The 7,125-nt window shown below is 50.7% G+C and overlaps 1 protein-coding gene and 1 long non-coding RNA gene across 4 annotated transcripts in view; one reads left to right on the top strand and one right to left on the bottom strand.

Annotated features, from left to right (window-relative positions):
* The window catches only part of CNTFR (ciliary neurotrophic factor receptor), a 101,474-nt gene that overhangs the window by 21,924 nt on the left and 72,425 nt on the right, over positions 1-7,125 (top strand). The window contains exon 1 of one of the 3 annotated variants that reach the window (XM_069101921.1): positions 4,863-4,881. The exons of 1 other annotated variant lie outside the window; for it this stretch is intronic. The gene's annotated coding sequence lies outside the window, so the exon portion shown is untranslated. Of the gene's footprint in view, positions 1-4,862; positions 4,882-6,887; positions 6,945-7,125 lie in introns of those variants that run through there. One more of the 3 variants, XM_069101922.1, reaches the window with a different exon arrangement.
* LOC138172224 (uncharacterized) lies at positions 4,133-5,582 on the bottom strand. The gene is made up of 2 exons (XR_011171078.1): positions 5,153-5,582; positions 4,133-4,464 (listed from the first exon to the last, which is right to left on the bottom strand). It is a non-coding gene; the product is annotated as an uncharacterized lncRNA (long non-coding RNA).

Genomic DNA, 7,125 nt, shown 5'->3' with positions numbered 1-7,125 from the left:
TGTGTGTGTGTGTGTGTGTGTGTGTGTGTGTGTGTGTGTGTGTGTGTATGTGTGTGTTGTGGGGAGGAAAGCTGGACTATAAAATCTCCCTGCCCATATAATGCTATATAATCATGTTTGAATTCCTGGAGGAGGAAGGACAACAGTAGCTGTCTGACAAATTATTTCCATCTCTGTATCACCCTCCCTCTTTTCTCACCCTCCAGTAAACACCTAGGAAGGGGCGGGGTTTGCTTTCCTGATTGACACACGCCCCCTCCCTGGTCCTGGGAGGCTGTGGGAGCTTGTCGTATTTCAGAGTCCTGAGCTGATGGAGCGGAACAGCCTATTGTCCAGGGAATCCAGTCTCCACTTGGTCTTTTTTTCTTGGCTCCCACAAAGGACCAGGGGCCAGGCCAGGGTGGGGGCCTGGGGGCCAGGCCAGGGGCCAGGTCCAGTGCTTTTCATCTCAAATCCCAAACAGACTTGGCATTTTCTTTTATTCAGAGTGTGGGGGTTGGATGGGGTGAGCTGCAGGGTCTCCTACCCTTTAGTGGAGGGGTTAGCTGTCAGGGATGGGGGTGGGGGAGGAGTGATGGTAGTCCTCAGTCTGTGAGGCCTCAGGGCTGAAGGTGCCTGGGAGAATGAAAACAGTGAAGGCTGTGTGTGTAGGGGGGGGGGGCGTGTTGAGCATGAAAATAGAGAGACCTCTAAGGGGAAGGCATTTTGGGAATGCCTGTAGGGATGAACTGGTTGGGGGCCAGGGTCAGGGCTTATGGATAGATGGGATGTAAAAGACTGAGAGGGGCAATGTCATCTTCTAAACATCTTTGAAAGCTCACTGGAGGTGTTGAAAAGAATCTTCTACCCCAAAAAACAGTACTAGAGGGAGCTAGCTGGCATTGTAGCAATATGAACTGAGTTTAGGGGTGGCTAGGTGGCGCAGTGAGTAAAGCACCGGCCCCAGAGTCGGGAGGACCCAGGATTGATTCCGGCCTCAGACACTTAACACCCACACAAAAAAACTGGCCCTGTAACCTTGGGCAAGTTACTTAACCCCAATTGCTTTAAAAAAAAAAAAAGATGAACTGAGTTTAGACAACCAACAGTATAGGGTTAGATCTTCCCTAGGGAGCTTAGAATACAAGAGTGAACATATTAAAAAAAATTTGGTTGATGGCAGGGTGGGGACCAGCTGAACTGAAGCTAGAGGGTTTGGGATGACTTCAGATTTCCCAGAGGGTCAGCAGGTGGTCCCCACTGTTCCCTAGGGACAGAGTAGGCATAGGAAGAGACTAATACTATGGGCTAGTCAGATTTTGGGGGATTCTTTTTGAATTTTAATTAGGAAAATCTCCTCTCCTTTCTGTACCCCACCCCCAATTCTATACTCATTGCTTCCTTTGTTCTTCCTACTTGTGACATTCTCACTTCCCAAACTAGTTCGAAAAATGATGGGATAATAGATGATGTGTGTGATGAGATCCTTCGGTCTCTGTGTTTGTGCCACATTGAATTTAGGAGGACTTCCTGGTGGAGGATGCTCCTGGGGCTGTTTTTGGTTTAAGTAAGAGTAAATTGGGCAAGCAGAATATGAGAATCCAGTGTGGACTTGTGCAAAAGATCGTGGGGTAGGTGAAAGAATTGGGGTGGGGTGGAGACTCAGGGTTATAATTCCACATGATGGACAGTTGGGACAACGCTGGAGCTAACTATGCCTCTGCTCAGTCCCCTAGTTGGACCATGTCTTCTGGACTGGGCACTGCCTCAGGCCCAGGGGAGGGGGAGGTGGCATGGGAGGGGAGAGGAGGTCCAATCCCTTGTCTTTTCCAAACACATTAGCTGAAATAACCAGAGAAGGAGGGACAGACAGATGGAAGGGATATGAAGAGACATGGAGAGACATGGGAGAAAGATTTACAAGGAGTGAGTGTGGGCATCATATTTTTCTTCTGCCTGGACACTTTAATGCCACAAAATATCATAAATGACAGGATATTGAGCTCAGGAGTGTGAGGGATGGAAGCTTAGAGTGACAGAACAGGGAACCTAGGGGGTAGAGCAGCCAGGATCTGATGAGGAGATAAGGGAAGTGGGGAGGCAAGTTAGGGCTCTGGGACCCCCAGGTCTAAAGAGGGAGACAGGGCCCCTGCCCTGGGGGTGTTCTCACTGAGATAGATATGCTGATGGAAGGGGAGAGGACATATAAGACAGCTGAGGAATGACCCTAAAACAAATACATGGACATAAAAGAATAAATATTTACATTGTCTACGGGGGAGAGGGAAGTGCATTTGTGGGTTAGTGGGTGGGAGGGGTGAAGAATGAAAAAGGGGGGGGAGTTATAGGAGTTAACTATTTAGACTGGACAGTAAATCTTTGCCTCTATTTTGAATAATACAGTAAGACTAGATAGTGAATGTGAGTTAGATGACATGTGGACCTGGGCAGGAGAGCTCTGGGTGTGGGTGGGTTTGTGAGCTGGCCAGGGCTTTGAAATGGAAGGGAAGCTAACCCAGTAAAGAAGGAGGAAGCCTGTCCAAGTCTCCTATCCCCTTCCTCCACTCCTATTCCTCTCCTAGGGGTGAGGGACCTCTGTTGTCAGAGGGGAGGTAGGGGGACTGGGAGGTGTCCTAGAGAAGAGTGGAAAGCTGAGGAGGAGAAAAGAGATTGAGCTTTACAATAGAAAAGGAGTAAAGAGTAGGGGAGGGAAGTCTCTTTCCCTGGGGATTTGGAGATGAGAGAGAGCCTGGCCGTAGGGATGGCTTGAAGTCAGGGACATGGGGGAGCTTTCTGAGCTAAACCATACCCACTCTTTAGCCCCCCCCACCCCCACCCCAGTCAATGAACTTCAAACTAGATGGGGGCATGGGGGCAGGGGACTCTCTGGAGATTGTCAGTTTCAAAGAGCCAACAAATGAAGTAGCTTCTGTTTCTTCCTTCTGGGAGGGGATGAGGGGACACGAGATCTGATCTCTCCTCTCAGTCTGGGCCATCTCTTGGCCATCCTGCCAAGAGGGAATGGGGGGGGGGAGCAGAGGAACCTCTGTCCGGGAGCAAGAGACTTGGCTACAGCCCACTACCTCCCCCGCTTTTTTTTAATCTTTTTAATTTAACAAAGTGGATGAAAAACTGTTTTTGGAAATAAAAGAGTTCTTGTCTCTGCTTCTGGCTTTCTTGCTGAACCTCTCTCTGTCTTTGCTTTGGTCTCTGTGTTTGTGTCTCTCCCTAAATCTTTCTATCCCTCCTGTTCCCTGATTCTCCCCCCATCCCTCCCTGTCAGCCCCTCTGACTCTGTTGGTCTTCGTGTCTTTCTCTTTCTGAGTCTCTCTGTCCTCTGTCTCCTTACATCTCTTTGTCGCTCTCCCTATGTCTCTGTTTCTCTTTCCTTTTCCTATGTACTCCCCTAGTCATCCCCCCCCAAACTCCTGCACTAAATGGGTCTATTTAAAACGCCTGTCGTGGCTGCCAAGTCAGAAAAGCGTCTCCTGATAGAGAGCATTAAACCTTCAGCGGGAGCGGGAGCAGGATTGATCGGAGCCGCAAATGGGAGCGTCTTAACCCCATTAATCAGGCAGGGCTTAACTCCCCCCCCCCCCCCCCGCCCCCTCCCAGGACTAAAAGGCCCCGAAATATTTATCACCCCCCTCCCTCTCAGTTCTCTCCCCCCTCAGGTCCTTCTACAACAGCCCCTTCCCCTTCAACCCCCCTCACCCCCAGGGATAGGGAAAGGGGGAGGAGGGAGGGTAGAAGGGGGGGGGATGGCTGGGCCCCTTTGCTACGCCACTGTTGGTCTTTGCCCATGTGTGTACCCTTGTGTGTTTGCACACATGTGTGAGTGCACATGTGTAAGTGTCTCTGACTTCCCACGCCCTCTGTGCCGGCCCACTTGGGCAGCGCTGATAGAAACCAGGCCTGCCTCCTGTCCCCTTCCCACCCCCCCCCCCCCCAAACCCCTCCTCCCCCAAAAATTAAAAAAAAAAAAACAACAACTATGCAGAATGGAGTGGAAAGAACCTGGACCTGGAGCCAGGAGATGTGGGTTCTAGTCTTGGCTCAGCCACAAATTGGCTGCGACCTTGGACAAACCACTTCATCGCTCTAGGCCTCAGTTTCCTTTCCTGTAAAATGAAAAGATTGGACAATTTCACCCTTAAGGTGCTTTCCAGCTTTAATATTCTTTGGTTCAATGATGTGAGGTGATCAGTCGTGGTATATAGCGGAGGTGGGGGGAGGGAGAGATACTGCTGTTTTCTTCTACTATATTCTTTCTCTCCCCCTCCCCCAGTCCTTAGCCCACCACCAGCTCATAGGTGAGATCACTTGTTACGAGCTAGGAGCTCAGATGTGTCAAATTGTCTCCTTACTTGCCCTCTAAGCAGGAATATGACCGGGGCAAAGATTCTGATCCTCTGTGTGGTGGCTTCAGGGGACAGCAATAAAAGAAGCAGGGAGATGCATTCAACCGTCTTAGGAGCCACATCCCTGGAAAAGATTCTTAGTTTGGTCTGGAGTTGTTGAATGGCGCCTCATTTTCCCCACCCCACCTCTTCAGCACCAGGGTGGTAGGAGATCCATAGGGTCTCTCTATGCCTCCTCCTCCCACTTCCCCCACCATCCTCTTTCTCCCCCTCCCCCCCAGCATCAAGTGCCACATCTCCTCCTGACTCAGACAATTAGATTCAAATGATGACCTCACTGCACAGCGTCTCTCCTCAGCCCGCTCCTCCATCTCTCTCCTCCTCTCTGTCTCTCTCCTTCCCTATCTCTCTGTACCTCTCCCTGTCTCTCTGTCTCCCTGTCCCTATCCCCTTCCCCTCCCCCCCTTCCCCAAGTGTCAGAGGGGGCAGATACACTGGGGAGGCCAGGCCGACAGACCGGGGAATCTACTCAGGGACCCAGGTCAGTGGCTTAAGCAAGGGGATGAGGAATGGTGGTCTGGGGATATGAGGATTGGGGGTGGGGAAAGGCCTCAGCCTCTGGGTCCTGAGTCTCTGCTTTCCTGATTTGGTGGGGGCTGCTTTGGAGCTACTGATCTAGGACCTGTCAGACCCACGTGTGTCTGTCGGGGCTCCCCCCAAGGGGCCCCCTCCATTCCATTCACCACCTCCCCTGCTACTTCTCCTCCCACTCTTCTCTACTCTCTTCCCAGCTATCAAACCGGCTCCTTTGCCTTCATCTTCTTTCTGTTCTTTTCTCTGCCCGCCTCCTTCCTTCTAAGGTCCTTCTCTCCTTCCTGTTCCAAGCTGTCTCTGCCTCTGTCTCTGTGTGTGACTTTGAAGCTCTCTCCTCCTCTACTGTGTGTTCCTAGCCTTATGTTGGGGGAACACCCAAGGTTCTGATCGTTCCCTGGGCCCATTGGTTCCCCATTAATGGGGTGTGTCTATTTCCCTGAAGGGAGGGGGTTTCTCTTTCTCTCTTTAAGAAACAGAGATGTTGGGGGTGGGGGGAGAGGCTCTGTCCTGATGAGAATAGAGTACCTCAGAGAAGAGGGGATGCCTGTGTCTCTGAGCAGTCAGGTGGGCTTCTCTGCCCCTCTGATTGGGGTTGGGGGGTGTCTCTGGCCCTCTCTGAGGGGAAGGTCATCTATCTCTGATGGGAAGGGGCTATCTCTATTCCTTTGAAGGAAAGGGTGTGTCCTTGTGAAGAGAAGGGAGTATATTTGTTTCTATGTGTTTAGAAGCATTGGAGCTTGAGGCCCCTTTTGAGAATGATGGACAAGGGAAAGGCTCTGCTTTTGGGGGAGGAGGTAAAGTTTCAGGCAGAGAAAGTGATGTTCTGAAAACTGTTTCTGTCTCTGTTTGCCTTGATCCTTGATACCCAGTATCTAGTGAGTCCTACTTCCCAGCTTTCCTTGGCCCCCATTGCCTAGTTTCCTTTAGAACCCTGATGATTAGGGCTTTTTTTTTTCAGTCCCCAATACCCATTTTTCACTGGCCAATGACAGCTAGGGTCAGGTCCCAGAGAGGTAAATTCAGCCCTATGAGCATCAAAGAATTCCCACTTATAGCATTGGCTTTGACACCTGGAAAGAGATAGTCATTCTGTGGGCGCTAACAGTGTTGCTGATTGTTCTTTGAGTTTTTAGAATGTTCCTCCTGTACCCCAAGCCAGAATTCCAATCTTGTCTAGATGGAGACACACATCCCTAGAGCCCCAAGAGAGGGGGGAAATGCCTGGCTGTGCAGATTATTAGGACTTGTATCTCTTACTGATGAGTCACTCCTGGAGGCCTTCCTGGAGGAGCTGGCCCCATGCTGGCTCTAGGAGAGCCCTTCCAGGTGCTCAGGGGCTATCTTCTTTTCCCTCACCTTCCACTGTACTTAATAATTCTTCATTAGCCAGAAAATTAATTAGGAGAAACAGAGGGACTCTCTTCCTTCCCACCACCCCCAGCTTGTCTCTAGGCTTTCCGCCCAAATGGGCTCTGCCCAGCAGCTCCTTGGGGCCCCTAAGGCTCAGGCTGACGTTGGTGGGAGCCTCTCCCCACATTGGCTTTTCTGACAGGCGATGACAATGCTTTGGCACCACATCAGCTCTTCCTTCCAGGAGCAGGGCAGGCTCTGAGGCTTGTCTTCCCCCTTCTTCCCTTCCTCCCCCCTTCTACTTCTTCCTTCACACCCCCTCCTTAATCTTTGACTACCTCTTCACTCTCATCTTCCTCTTCCCCTGTGGCCTTCCTCCTTCTGTCTCCTCTCCCTCCTCCTCCTTCTCCCTTTCTTTCCTTCTGGCTCCTCTACCCTTGTTTCTAGTCTTTTCCTTTCTTCTCTCCTTAAACTTCTTTCTCCTCTATTCTTTTCCCTTCCATGTTCTCTCCCACCCCCTCCCTTCCCACTGACTAATTCATTCTTCCTGGGCACAAGAGACCATGGGCACAGAGAGGTTCAGCAAATATCCTGAGGTCGAACAGCAGACAGAGCTGGGAGCAGCTCATTGATCACTCTGTCATTCCTGGGGTGTCATGTGTGAGTTTTTTATGGATAGAGGTGTCATGAGTTTCTGCAGGAAGAAGTATGGAAGACTCCAGCTCTTCCATTTCTGATTGACTCTGTGTGTATGTGTGTGTGTGTGTGTGTGTGTGTGTGTGTGTGTGAGAGAGAGAGAGAGAGAGAGAGAGAGAGAGAGAGAGAGAGAGAGAGAGAGAGA

Source organism: Petaurus breviceps, unplaced genomic scaffold (assembly GCF_028583685.1).
Source record: "Petaurus breviceps papuanus isolate PSGF00001 unplaced genomic scaffold, PetGlider_PUasm1.0 520, whole genome shotgun sequence".
Classification (NCBI taxonomy): Eukaryota; Metazoa; Chordata; class Mammalia; order Diprotodontia; family Petauridae; genus Petaurus; species Petaurus breviceps.
This window is presented reverse-complemented; position numbering and strand designations above follow the sequence as displayed.